This window comes from Zosterops lateralis (genome assembly GCF_965231275.1).
Source record: "Zosterops lateralis genome assembly, chromosome: Z".
In the NCBI taxonomy this organism is placed as follows: Eukaryota; Metazoa; Chordata; class Aves; order Passeriformes; family Zosteropidae; genus Zosterops; species Zosterops lateralis.
Window position 1 is genome coordinate 27347704 of NC_139800.1, and position 15476 is coordinate 27363179.

General features: G+C 37.0%; 1 protein-coding gene across 1 annotated transcript in view; it reads left to right on the plus strand.

Moving 5' to 3' along the window:
• Window positions 1-651: 651 nt before the first annotated feature.
• Window positions 652-15476, plus strand: part of SLC14A2 (solute carrier family 14 member 2) — a gene marked incomplete at its 3' end in the record, with an annotated part of 328265 nt that continues 313440 nt past the window's right edge. Inside the window, exons 1-2 of the mRNA XM_083883166.1 lie at window positions 652-671; window positions 5492-5607. The remainder of the gene's footprint in view (window positions 672-5491; window positions 5608-15476) is intronic.

Below are 15476 nucleotides of genomic sequence, written 5' to 3' on the forward strand. Positions count from 1 at the left end.
TAGGAAAGCAAGGTACATGAGCTCTTATCTGCTATCAGACATATAACCCCTCACAAACTATTCCTGAGTACACAAACTTTGTAACATTTTAACCTCTCTGAAATTAGTTTCCTCCTTTCTTACAGTAAAGAGAGGGTTTAGCACTGCCCAGGTAGAACTTCAACTACAATCAAGTGGATCAAGAAATGAGAAACAAGGGCTGGATTCCCATCTGGTCTGAGTCAATCCAGGCTGCTGGAGTGCAAGGGGGTTGTGTTCTGGCCGGAAGGGACTTGAAACTGGTCTGGCTGTAGTGAGGTATCATGGCATTGTAAAAGACAGGAGTCAGTGAACATCCTGGGCCCAGAATATTCTCCCACAGGAAGAAAAACCTCTGGCCTATTGACCTCCAGTTCATTATCTGATTGTTCAAGTGGAGCAAGACATTAACACAAGCATTGCACAATTTGATAGGATAAGTATTTGAAAGCTACAGTTGGTGCCATGGGTTTTGTACTCAGTTGCAAAACTTTATTTTGTATCTGTAACAAATGAAAAAAGAGGTCATATCTCCCATCTTCTTTCAATGGGCTGACCAGGAAACAGCCATCTCCCGCAGGCGTTTGGCTCCATATATAAACACAAAGGAGGCTTTGTGAGCCTTTCCCAAAGCTTCTTGAGTGGGCTCTGAGGTAAGATACATCTGTCTAATAATTATATCTTTATTTCACAGATGTTTGAAAAAAGAAAAAAAACCCAAAACTTATTCTTCTCTTTTATGCAGTAAACATGGGAATAAATGTTAAGGGCTACTCTTTATTTATAACATTTAAAATCAATTTCTAAATGGTTTCTTCATGACCAAGAACCTTGAGAGAGACTGATCTAAATCTAGGAAATTTAACATTTATTTTATTAGACTATTTTTTAAATTATCTTTTTGTTCCTTATTGATTCAGGAACATTTTGGATTGTCACCCAACTTTGTAATGCAAAAAATTACTCTATAACCTCTCAATAAGGTTTATGTCTAAGAAAATCTCAGAGAAAAAAACCCCAAATTTTCACTTACGTGTGCAGATTATGCAGTTCCAAGCATAAGATTTTGATGGGAGGGGTTTTGGGGTTTTTTTTACATCAAAGAGAATGAGTGTGTCAGACAGTCTTACACATGAATTTGTAACTTGGTTCTCCAGTATGCCAACGGTGTAATTGTCAGTGCATGCTTTGAAAGTTGATTTCAAAGGTCTTAAAGAGTTGATTTTAATAATTCATATCGATTCAGGAGGGGATGAGGATGCTTGACATGTTAAATTATTAGCATTTACATTATGAACATGTTAATTACTGTATTTTTTTTATGCTGTTAGCTTTTATAGACTAAGAGTATTCTTAAAGGGACATGAGTAGATTTGCAACCTGTTGGAAACCAATGTTATGTAAACCAGGATCAGAGATGTTTCTTTCTTTTCATTCCTCACTGTCCATTTTATATTTCAGTAAGGGTATATTCATTTGTCTCCTGCACCTGAACACAGAGGTAATATCAAATAAAGAAAGAGAAAAAGAAAGAAATAGAGAAAGAAAGAAAGAAATAGAGAAAGAAATAGAGAAAGAAAGAAATAGAGAAAGAAATAGAGAAAGAAAGAAAGAAAGAAAGAAAGAAAGAAAGAAAGAAAGAAAGAAAGAAAGAAAGAAAGAAAGAAAGAAAGAAAGAAAGAAAGAAAGAAAGAAAGAAAGAAAGAAAGAAAGAAAGAGAAAGGAAGGAAAAGAAAGGAAAAGAAAGGAAAAGAAAGAAAGAGAGAGAAAGGAAGGAAAAGAAAGGAAAAGAAAGGAAAAGAAAGGAAAAGAAAGAGTGAGTGAGTGAGTGAGTGAGTGAGTGAGTGAGTGAGTGAGTGAGTATATTTGGTCATTCAGTTTGCATTTATCTGTGATAATCCAGTCATAAATAGTATTGTATATTCCTCTTCCTCCCCTCTCTGCTGTTATGACCACAGTGATGATGCTTTTGGGTTTTTTTTTCAGTTAAGAGTGTGTGATTAACAATGATGGCCAGTGAGCAAGCAGAGTAAAACAATTTACAGACATGCTTCCCATCCTTTCCTTTGGAGAAAAAATAGCTTCATTTTACTCAGTCAGAAGTTTCTGTGCAGTAAAGCAAAAAGGGTATTAACCTATGAGCAATGCAGCTTTGATATAACCTTGTGTCACAGGCCAGAGAACGAATCTTTTCCTCTATCTCTGGGACATTTCAGCCCCACTCAGACGTTTGATTGGCACACACACTGTCATGAAAAACCCTTGTGGGACCAGCAGAGGTTGAAAATTTGCAGGATGTGTTAAGTAAAATGAGGCTGTGGGAAAGATAAGGCAATTGGTAAATCAAAGTCTACTGATAGTGGTCAGGGGCAGAAATTATGTAGCAGGATCTATATGTCAGTACAGGAGATGGAGATAAGGAACATCAGATGGATGTCAAGAAAACCTCTCAGATCAGGCTGAGGCATCTCACCCCCACTCTCACAATGCCTGGCTCTTAAAACTGCATTCCTAGAACTCTCTTTAGAGGCAAGAAGCTCCAGGGGAGACAGGAAGCTTTTGATAAAGACTGATCTGAATTTGGGGCTGGCAATCAAGATAGGTTAGGCTAGGCTAGGCTAGGATAGGCTAGGACACTATAGGATAGAACAGGATTTTTCTGTTGCAAAGGAACTCCAGAAATCATCTAATTTTACTGTCAGACCAGCTTAGGGGATACTGAAAATTAAAACAAATCATTAGGGGCAAAGACAGTTTTTAAGGGCAACTCAATTAAATTACATCCAGACACACAATTTTGGCCACTGTTAACACATTGGGACTACTGAATTGTCCCCATTTACAAGGCAGGGGAGGATTTATACATAGAGGCTGGATAGGAAAGGGTGTACTCTGAAGGCAGAAATTAGTCTGAGCTTCTTTTCACAGAATCACAGAATGATTAGGTTGGAAGAGATCTTCAATATCATCAAGCCCAACCCAGCCCTAACACCCCGACAAAACCACGGCACTGAGTTCCACATCCAATCTTTTTTTAAACATATCCAGGAATGGTGACTCCGCCACCTCCCCGGGTAGATCATTCCAGTACTTTATCACTCCTTCCGTAAAAATCTTTTTCCTAATATCCAACCTCTGTTTCTCTTGGCACAGCTTGAGGCTGTGCTTACTCCTCTTCAATCTATGTCAGCTGCTGAAGACTTGCAGGTACAGATTTCACTTCAGATGTCTGCAATGACCTTTTTATATGTCCACATACTTTTTAGAGAAGGCTTAACACAGAAAGAGCAATCACTGTCCTCGCTTGTCTGGAGGTCTCCTTCCAAGCGCTCCTGCACAGCACCTTAGCAAGGTCTCTTAAATTGCAGTGGAAGCACTTAATTGTGTCCTCAATTAAAACTGGAAGAGTTGGGCAGTGACGGTGAGGCAGAGGGGAGCAAACGGAAGAGTGTTGGGAGTTTTAAATGGAAGGGTGATTTTTCAGTTGGACATTACACACAATCTTGGGGCTATGTCTTCCAACAGGACGACTGCACTCGAGTCTGGAGCTTTCATCCCTGTCTTTGGCAGTTTGAAGGTCTGAGGCTCTGAGACTTGTTTCTGCATATTCTGTCTCCTGGCCAGTCTTTCTGTATCATGCCATTTTTAGTCCGTAGGAGGCCTGAAAGGAGGAGGTGCTGAAAAGCCCAGGAAAGCAGAATTTCTAATTTCTTCAATCTAACTAAGTGATGGAAAATTTGCCAAAAAATGTTGTAGTGTGATTTCTCAAGCTTTCAGAAATCTACTGAGAAACCTAGCAATTTCTAAAATCCTGCAAAGCAGTTCAGATGATAAGCAGCTTTTTGGCAAAAAATGAGTTTGGTTCTCCTTTGGTCTCTGAAAGCACAACTATAAGGGCTACTCTACAAATATTTCACTCTTTTTTTTTTCCTTTTTTTTTTTTTTTTTTAATTTAAATTTCAACCATTCTTATTAGTACTGAAAGTATTTTTGTCTGAGGTTTTTTTTTCAGGGGGCGGTTCTGGTTCATAATAAAATCAGATATTGTGTTACCACCTGAATCCAGGTCAATATGACAAGCACCAGGTCCCTTGAATGCTGCCTACATGTAGGATCCTTTTCATAGGGAATATTTATCCTGCTTCTTGGACTCAGAGAGCTCCAAAACTTTTACAAAGTGATATTGCCTGGTTCCATAATCTTAATAACCAAGTTTCTCTCTTGCTGGCTATGTCCTAGCAAGTGCATCCTCAGCTAAGTCGGACTTTGTGCTTCCAAGCTCAGTAAATCTGTACAAAACAACTCATGCTCTGTTCTGGAAACTTCACGTAAGGAGGTTTCAGGCTGCTCAGGGTGGTTTGGCATGGGCAGATTAATACTTTTTCTGGTGGGTTTTTATTTCTCTGAGTTGTTGGGGGGTTTTTGTTGTTTTTTTTAACCCAACACCTTTATTCTTGCTGTCATCTCATGAATGTTCTATAGGACACTTCTCACGCATCTCAAGAAGCTTATGAGTCAGTATTTTTAAACTTAAAATTAGGTTCCTGAAAAGATATCCATGAATATAAATTCTGTCGCAGTTTGGGGAAGTGTTAAATATCCTGTAAGTGTCATCAAACCGGAATTTTGAAATTTAATTAGCTCATAATATATAGCTACTTTCCATAAGTAGATTCTCTGAAGATATATAGAAGAAGAATGAAAATTCAGAAATCAGTAACAAACAATAAAACTTTAAATTGCCTAAATCTTCTACATCATCATTGCTGGTTTTGTTTTCGATGTATGTGCATTTCTTCCTTTTCATTAAAACTAAATCCTATGTGAAGGCTCTTGACAAGCAATCAATATGAATTTGTATCCCTCTTCCCAATCTTATTCGTTATAGAGGTGCTCTCTTTCTATAAAAATTTTTCACATTTTGAATACAAAAAATATTACGCTTAAAGTTTTCAAAATGGGCACTGCGTATTCACAATACATACCCCAGTGATGAAGTTTAAAGGAGGAACTTTGACCTCAGGTATGTTTATTTTCTTTTCATATATTAGCAATTACTTTGAGTTTTGGTTTTGGTTTTGAAAAATTCTGGTTTCTTCTACAGCCCCACTCAGGAAATATCTGTGCCCCAAAGAACAGTTAATAAACATGGGCTTACTCCAGACATGGTTTTAAATCACTAGCAAATGAACAGTAACACATTATTGAAACCTGTATTAAACATTGCTCCTGGGAAATATTCTGACCAGGAGCAGATTCAAATGTACACTAAACTCATACACGCCCTGTTTCAGACCATGCATTTTATGTGAAATCATACCTCCGTTTTTCTAAGCTCATGGATATATGGGATGCAGATAAAATTTTTTTTTTAATTTACACAAGAAATAATCTGAAATGAGTAAACTTAAATTAACCACAGCCTTTAAATTAGAGAAAAAGCTAACCTTAATCAATCTGTTCTTTTATTCAGGTCCAAGAAACTCCTCCTGGAGCTCTTTCCTGGTTTGGATTTCTTATCATTGTCACCAACCAGAGACTGAATCTCTGCACCATTCTACCATTGAAGTGAGATTCTCTGACTAGCTGGTAAGTATGAAAGAAAATACACTTTCACAATATTATTAAATAATGAAATATTATTAAATATATGAAAAATAATTATAGGTATAATTAAAGAAAAGGTACTGATTAGATAAATGTGCAGAGTCCCAGTGATCATCGGGAGCTGCTGTAGATGATCTGGGTTTTTGCAGAATCAAGGTGATGGATTTGAATCTAAGTCTGGATTGGGTTGAATATATTTTGGTGTCTTCAAATGCTGTCCTAAGTATCAAGTAACTTCTGTTCCACAAAAAGTAGGAAGAAAGGTGGGAGATTCCTAGCTAAGAGGATTTTTTGCTCTCACTTACAACCTCCATTCCTCTTGTTTTGTTTAATTTGTGTCTTTTTTTTTTTTTTTTTTTTTTTTTTTCCTAATTGCAGCTGTTTATCTGGCTCCTTGCCTCAGTAGGTGTTTTTCTTCCCTTTTGGTCTTTTTCTAAATGGGGATAAATCTGCTAAGTCCTGTAATGTACAGGGAAGTCATGGGTGCTCTTAAAATGAAGAAGCAATAGTTACCTCAAGAAAACTCACTCTCACAGAAAATACAAAGAAAGATTGAATATAAAAATTATGAACCTTTCCTTTGAGTGCAATGTAACCAGTGTCTAGTATACAGGCCCCCTTTCCACAAGAGGTGACATCTGAAAGGTAAGTATAATTTTCCAAAGAGTGGATTTGTTCCAGTCTGTCTAGAAAAAGTACAGAGATAGCAACTGATTTGTAGAGAACCATTTGACTTTTAAACAACACAAAACATTTACAGAAAAGAAAACTTCGAGTGCAAATATTTTCAGATATGTATCTTGTTTGCCTATAAGTTTTTCAAAATCATTTATATGGTTTGTTACTTAGCAGTAGCAAGAACTTTTGACACTTCCACTTTTCCTTTTTTTTTTTTTTTTTTTTTTTGAGGGGGAGTGGTAGGGGGGTTGTGAGTCCTTTTGTTTCATAATGTAATTTTGAACCATGTTTTTTTCTCAGATCATTGCCTTTACAGCTGACCCTTTGTTGGTTACAAATGTTAGGTACATTTACTTGTGCAAGTAGGCTCTGAGTTCAGGATGGGGTCAGCAGACTTTATCTGTGCTGATATCTGTGCTGATAAAAGAGGTTTTGCCGATGAATGGGATTATGGGAACAAAACCCCAGGTACGGACCTGTACAGCTGTGGCAGCCTGTGCTCTGGGTAACTCTGCGAGGATGAGATCTGCTGGGGCTTCTTTGTGTGTGTTTGCACAACTGAAACATCATGGATCATACTTGCAAAGCCGTTTATTTTTCTCCCCCTCCTGGAAAGCCATTTCTTTCTTTATCTTCTGCATCAATCTCTCCCTACACCGAGACAGTAAAGTTAGGACACAGAATGGCTTTGTCTGCAGGAGCACATTCAGACTAGTCTTCCAGACTAATTTTCTGCTTGGGTTACTTTCCTAATTATAATTTGTGTTCTCATCATGCAATGGAAGAGTACATTTTAAATGAGTTTGCAATACACAGCATAGAATACTAGCTTTATAGCACTGCTCACAACCTAGAATACCAGTTTTAAATTTTTCATAATGCAAATGCCATAATAATTGCAAGTTTTCAACCCTGTGATCTATTTTTTTTCCCAGCTACTTGTAAACTGAAGGTTCAAGTTTCATTTTCCCACTCCATATGTAAGTGCATTGGAGCAGGATGTTGATCTAACTCTTTACAATCAGAGCTGTGTATGTTATGGATCATGTTCCAAAATACTATTAAATATGTGGAAGGGGAAAAAAATACGTCAATTATGCCTTCTTTAGCCCTCTTATGCTTGCTAATAGGTTTTAAATTGGCTGTTTGGGGTTTTTTACTGATAACCACATAAAAGTGTTTCATTCTCGGAGTTAATACTAGAACAATTTTCTGGGAATGGAGAACTAATTTTTTATTGAGTGATAGAAATAAGATGCTCGATTCTGTCAAGACTAGAAGAAGAGAAAGGCAACTCTGACTTAGTCATCTCCTCCTTGGCAACTGTCTCATGGAAAAATTTTTGGGCGAGTCTTATTCTGTTCAGTCCATTGGGAGACACTTTAAAAGAGAAGAACTGTGCACAAAAGCATGTGTACAGGAAAAGAAAAGTTAAATATATAATTTACAAATTAATTTGGGCATGTTTATTTGCACACTCTACCTAGCCTGATTTACATTGTCATCGTTTGTACCTACAGATACTTCATTAAGCCAGGATTTTATAATAAAGTTGCCCATGTTGCCTTTGAGAGTGGTCACAGGAAAGCCAGATTGTTTCCCACCCTAAGGAATCATCACATCCTGCAGTTGTCATACAGCAGGATAAATGACAGTACCATGTGACAGAGAGAAGGAGCTCAGTTTCCATGTCTCCCTGGTCCCACTTGAATCCGTTGAAATGGGATTGCATGTTTGGATCTGGTTAGTCCCTGAATGCTGATTTAGATCTCACCCTTTGTAGCCATGTAGGAAAAAAGCTCAATGCTGCCCTGGTGGGTAATATTTATAGATCATTAGCTGCAAGACTAATTCACTGTGAAAGTGTATGATAGCACGAATGCTTGTTGTCCCAGTGCAGAGATAGTAATTTGAGAGGTTTTGCACGAACATTTTCCTTTGAGATATGGATGTTTTGGGTTATGTTATGAAAACCCTAAATATTTTGGATCTTTGTGCACCCCAAGAACAGCTATCTTCCCCACAGTTGTGAGAGGGATGCTCCCTACATTCCAGAGAACTCAGGAGAAGGATGATGAAACATCTTCTCAGCCTGCCCACTTTGGGTGTGGCAGGAGGAACAACCTGTGTTGGAGATCTGCTGCTCTCCAAGGGAAAACAGGAAGAGATTTGTCCCTTCATCTCTCAGTAGTTCATCCAGCCTTCATCCAGGCTGCCAAAAACCACCCAGCCAATGCCAGAAATTTACTTGCCTGAGGAAGAGTAGTGCAGGACAGGGGGATGCAATGGTCCCCAGGAAAGTGCAGCTCAGCACTTCAATCATCTCCCCTGACTTGAGCAGCTGAGCTGTGGAAATCACTTTGACGTAAGTCTCTCAGCCGCTTTTTTGTCTGAAATAAATGGTGCATAAAGGAAATGCAAAATTGTTTGGTGGACAGGATTATCTATGTGTTTACCGCTCTCAGCACTTTTCTTTTGTCTTTTGACTGTGTAGCTCCCGTTGGTGTGAATAGCTGAGCACAGAGTGAAACTGCTGAACACAACCAGGGTGTGGGAGCTCTCCCTTTAAACCTGTGACAGCTCTGCGCTTGTGATTGCAGGAATTGTCAAGTTAGAAAAATTACTAGTAGTACAAAGTAATTATTTTTCATTTCCAAGGTTGTCTGTTCAGGGTTAACCCAAATGTAAACTTTCTATAATTCTGCATCATTATTATACCCCACCCCACCCCACCCTACCCCCCCCACCAGATTTAATTTATTTATTACTTTATTACTTTATTTATTTATTTATTTATTTATTACTTTCCAGTTGCTATTTTACATGTGCACCCTCACAAATATATACACACAGCTGTGGCAGCTCATGGTGGGTTTTATTCATGGTATTCCATCCCTTCAGTTCTATTTGAATATGTATTATTCTGTTGCCATAACACGCTGATGATATACCATATTTGTATAAAGATTGAAATCAATGTTTATCACATCAGAGCACTATCATTCAAAAGGGAAGCACAAATCAATAATTCATTAAGCAAGAGAGAAATGAATGATTTGAATTTGTTGTTCTTCTCCCCTCTAATACTTTCAAATGGAATTGCATTGTTTGAATGAAGTTTGATCACTTTAGGACTAAATAAGCCTGATTTAATACCTGATCAGATGGTAGTCAGCATATTCATCATGGCACAAATAGTAGAAATGCACAATTATCATATATATTATTCAGTTTGTTGAAACTTCTTATTCATTAAAAATATTTCATTCTATAAAAAAATAGGGGATGAGGGGATTGGGGGTGTTATCTGGGGTTTCAAGTTGAATGAAATAGCTTTTTTAAATATAGATAAAATTATTCATTTCAGGTTGGAACCCTTCATGTTCAAAAAGCTTGTCTCATGAAAAATGAATAGAGCTACTTTGAAATAGAAAAATTTGCTCTTTTAAAAAAAGGTATACTCAATCTAGTTAATGTTAAGAAGTGTAACACTTCTAGAAAAATTAGAAAAATTTTCCTTGGGGTTTCAATTTTTGACTGAAACAACCAGAGGAATAGACATAAAAAAGTAACTGCTAATCAGCCTGCTTTTTTTTCCCCCCACTGATAATCAGTTCTTAGTTTCCTTCTTGCATTTCAAAGAATAAGCTCCACCATTCTCTCTGGTATCATGTGTCTTGGTATCTTGAAACTGCAGGAAGGTCCTTATTTGCATTCTCTGAACCTGTCCAAATCCACGAGAAATCCATGTGATCTCCCACATTGGAAGATGGGCTAAATAAATGAGCCTCTGGATTTCAGATGCACCCTTAGCCCTCCCAATTTCCTAATTCACCAGCAATAAAGTGGTCATTGCTGATGACACAGGGAATTCCTTGTGGTTTTAAAACACAATAACAGAGTATCCACCACGAACCACAGAGCATTAGCAGTTGCTTTCACTGGGGATGAGTGTCCTCTATTGATTGGTTTTCATTGCCTGAGCTCAATAATGCTTTTATTTATGATGACATAGTTTATGATTGCTTATTTATCTGCTGTGTGTTAAGATGAGCTTAGAATCAAATTACCATATTTACCAAAATGGTAAATTGGATTCTGGATTCTTGTAAAAGATACTTTATTCTGAGACATATATAACAAAATTCAATAGAATAGAAAAAAGAAATACCCACATTGGCCTTGAAATTTTCTAATCTCTACTCTTTGATGTCTCCATCACTGAGATGATGGCTTCCTCTCTGCTCAGCTTCTGATCCATTCTGATGGTTCTGTGAGGAACTTTATTTTCAAAATTTTTATATTCCCTATAAAATTCTACCTTCAAATGTGAATTTACAATAGGGGCTGAAATCAGCACCGCTTGCTGTGAGTCATTCACTTGACACATCAGATGTAAGCTAGACTGGATCCATGAAGTGGTTGCAGAAATGTAGAGACAGAAACAAACAACAAAGATTCTTAAAGTTGTGAAGTTCTGGACCAACTGGTACTGAGTGGAGTCATCTAGATGGTAGTGGGGAGGGATGACTTTAGGCTTCCCCTCTTGTCATCGCTGTCATACTCTTCCCCATGGGGGTAAAAACCCAACCAACCAACCAACAAAAACAAATACAAAAACAAACAACAAAGAACACCCACCAAAACCAGAAGAAAACCAAACAAAAAAAAAACATAAAAAACAACAACAAAAAGCAAAACCAAACAAAAATTCCAAAATGAAAACAAAAACAAAAAACAAGGGCGATCAACCAACCAAACAAAACCTCCACATACCTATGGTTTCTCATTAATAGAGGTGGACTTATTTTGTGGCAACATCTCTTCATTTGTTGCGCATTTAGGATAATCATGGGTAACCCATGTTACCAGTGCAACACAAGACAGTATCACTTCTTGTGCTCCTAGCCTCTTTACAAGACTAAAGATAACATTAAAGTTACTCCTCTATAAATTAAGCTGCTGGTAACAAGTAAGACTGGAGGGAAAAAACCCCAAACTTTTTATTTTCTGATTCATATCTTCAATCAATCACAATATGCTGTAGTTGTGTTTTAGCTTGTTTGTTCAATAAAGATTCTTCCCTTATGTTGATTGACACAGTGCCATTGTATTTTTTTCTTGACTTTTAAGGTAGTTTTTACAACATTCAAGATGCGTAAGTTAACAGAAAAGTAGTGTAGTAACATTTCAAGATAGAAGGAGGCCATAAAGATGCAGAGAATGTATGATTTACAATAACAAGAAATTACAAATTAGGATAACTCTTTTGCTCCCATACCTAGTTACTCCCTCTGTACATGTTATGTGAATATGTCAGTAAAACATGAAGTGTTTACATACCATAAAAAGTTAATGGATGATAGAGTTAGCAAATATTTTAGTATTCTTAATAAGATTATTTCAAATATGATAAGGCTGAAATTCAGATGCAAGTACGTATACAGGATTCCTGAGCTGTAAAGACATTATCTGAAGAACTGTCTGAGTTCTGTCTAAATCAAGAAAAGACAATGAAAAAAATGTATGGACTTTTAAGTACATGTAAGGAACATAAACATAAATATGATATTGACAAGATTAAAACACATTCCCTGAAACCTCTCTGTACATGAACTGTTTCAGACGTGTCATTTGGGTTCAACAGAGCCTGCATGGGCTCTCTTTATGAAAAAGTAGTTACGTGGAAAAATTCAAGGTACATACATGCCAAGATTGTTTTTTTCTTTTGCTGTCTATGTAGCTGTATGCATGCACTGATTGCTACTCGTTATTGTGCCTTTTTGTTGAATGAATTCCATTAAAACCAAGTATTTTAGGATTCTCTAATCCTGCTTTGGAGAGGATGTAGTTATATTTTACATGTTGATGCTCTTCTAAGTGATGAGTCCCTATGGAAGAACTTCCTGAAATTTATTACTGATAATGTCACTGTGCTTCCCATGTCATCTTCTTTTTTTTTATTTTATTTCTGTGTTTACCCATTAATAAAATAGGACAATTATGTTACAGGATCTCTCCAAGTTCAACTGTCTAATAATATTAAGATTTTCTTAGTGTTATAATTTTTTTTCTTTGTGTTTTTTTTTCTGGAGCAAAATGATGTCTTCTTTTTAATCAAATAAGGGGCTTTTGTGAGATTGTCTCATTTCACGGATTTTACAATAAGAAACCTAACATTTGATGTCTTTTTTTCTGCTGTATCCTTCCAGTTTCACTGACAGTACTAATCACATTGATCAAGTTTTCCTAGTATATTGGAGAAAAAGACAAAAGTCACAGAACAATCCTTCATTATCACCTGAATAAATATATTTGGCTTCTTGGATAAGTCCCTCTCTTTCCACTCTGTGGTAGAAAAGATGGATGTTTTCAAAGACAAATGATACCATCCTAAGTCAAGCTTCTGATATTGGTTAAATGAACTTTACAGCACTCCTTGTTCCTCTTGACCAGCCATAAAGAGGTGACCAGGGTGACCAGCTCATGTCTAGGTGAGATGAATTGCATCCTGAGACTAGCAAGGTCCTGATCATGGTGGATTTCCCTGTATCACACAGCCTTTAGGTGTTCTCCAAGGAATTTCTCCTGGAAATGTCCCCAGATGATGAAATTTGTGTCAGTCTCACCAAGCAAGGGTAGAGTCTGTCCAAAGAACTCTATCCAGTAGCACATTAGGTGACATGGGAGGATGGTTTAACTTTATAAAAAGCTTTGCTGTGGATACAGAGTTTGCATTTAATTTAGATGATCCAGACAGAAAGAAGAAATAATACTGAAAGAAAGGTTGCAGCTTTATGTTAAATCCTGTAGAACTTCCCCATGAAATGGTTGCAAAGGCGTCTCTTTACCAGAAGGCATTTTGTCAATTAAGATTTACTGTGTTTTCTTTACACATGGGACTTGCTGCAGGTCTTGTAACCATTGAACTTCTTCTCAGGCATCAGCTCACATCTTATTATGATCAAAAATCCTTGTCGTTTATCCCATTACATTGTTCTCAGTAGTGGGATAAATTCATCAATGGATGATCTCACCCTGCTTAATCTCCTTAGTTTAGATTATTTCTTTTCTAGATATCTTTATCGTAATCTTATCATCACAAGCCTTGGGAAGTTTGGCCCCAAAAGTGCTGTCATGTGTGTTGAGTTTGTTTGCTTTTTTTATTAAATTAATATTTCACAATTTGGTAAAAAGGTTAACATTTAGCCTTCAATTGCCTCTAGTGACACAAAGAAAAGCTTGGGAATGACTCATCAGATGACTCTATGTTAGGGATATCAGTTGCCTCCACTTAGTAAGACTATGATTTTAAAGATTTGCTTCTGTGCACTGCCGTTTTTCACAGGTATCTAGACAGAGGCATCATTTGCAGTCAGCTGAATCCCATACTATACCACTTTGTTTTGCTAGAACCTGCTCAATCACACTGAGTAGTACCTTTCCTCAGAACAGACTCAAAATTTCAATTTTGAAAATATTACCTGAACTGCCAGCTAATAGTGAATAAATGAGAACTCCATCAATTACTTCTTTAGGAATAAAACCCTGCAGACTTCCCTGTATCTAATTTATTTTTTCTGCAGGTGTTCTAAAATGTTTGTTTTATAACACAAGAGTCTTTTCTTTCTTTCTTTGCAAGGGAAGTAAAGGATGAAAGGCTACTGATATTGCACATCCTTTATAAATGAAGCTAGCAGTCATACTTGATGGACCTTGAGGCTCCATGTGAAGCCTAGGTCTGAGGTCATGTTTACCTTAACAGATTCAAAATAGACCTTGTGGCTCCTATAGGGAGCTCAGTAGACACCAGATTACACTACATTAAATTTAGCACCTTTTTTTGATTTTGTTGGGTTTTGGGTTGTTGTTGGGGGTTTTTTGGTTTTTTGTTTTTTGGGTTTTTTTGCTTGTTTGGTTGGTTGGGTTTTTTTGTTTTGTTTTGTTTTTGGTGTTTTTTTGTGGGTTTTTTTGTTTGTTTGTTTTTTGGGGGGGGTTTTGGGGTTGTTTTGTTTTGTTTTGTTTTGTTTTGTTTTGTTTTTTGGTTTTTGTTTTTTTTTTTTTTTTGAGTCTGAAAGAGACATCAATTGACTGTAGAGCTCTCAAATCTACCGTGTCAGATGTCGGCTTTGGGAAGGAGGTAGATCTGTGTGTTCATCTCTCTTTCAAAGGCTGTTTATGCACTTCATCTAATGACTCTTTCATGTAAATGATCTCCCTCTGAGTTAGATTAGAGCCCTTGGAATAATAAAATGAGATTAGGCACATATTAGTATGTGGATATACTCCTCTGCTCCTCTGAGGTCTTGTAACATAATTCATGAGTGTATGAATGACCACAGTCTGTTCTGAGTCTTTTCAGATCTCTTGCATTCCCCAAAAGAAGCTGCTCTGAATATTTATATGTCAGTCATGATTCAAAATGATTCTTTATTCTTTAGCCATCCAGCCACTAATTTGCATTTAAACTGACCAGTCTGGGGACAGTACCCTATGACAGAGGTAAAACATGATGCATAATGTACATTTTGTAGTGAGCAGGTGCATTCATGAATGCTTCGTACTTCAGAAACTGTTGGCCAAAGCTGCTTAGTGGATGTATATAAATAAATCAATTTTCAAAAATCAATACCGGGTTGCAAACCATTTCCAAGAATAAAAGTACCTACACAACGTATTGATGACCACCATTCAGACCACTCTGCAGGGAGACTACTCTTGGAGTTAAAAACTCATTGGAGCAAACATACAAATCATTCATGAGCTCACTTACCCCCAGTAATTTAAATAAGCTAATCAGAGGCAACTTGTACAGCTGTATGAGATAAAGAAAACCTTTTATTCTTTAGTGCAGTTGCACAAATCATTTGCCATGCATTTCCAGAACTCTTGTGGATTTGTGGTCAGAGGAATACCACTACAGAATCATTGCATTAGTAAGTGTGGCCTACTCGGCTTATGGTTTAGCAGAGTTTGCCTTCACTGCTATCAAACCAATCAATTCATCCATCAACTGTAGGCATAAACTTTTGTTTTATATGCTTCCATGACTTATGTTTCTGCTTTCATTTCCTCTGACTCATTTTCTTGATCTTATTTTCTTAATCATAATCAGTAGTTCCTCAGTAGAAGTCCACAGCTTCCTATGGAATGATGTCACTAATATTCTTCTG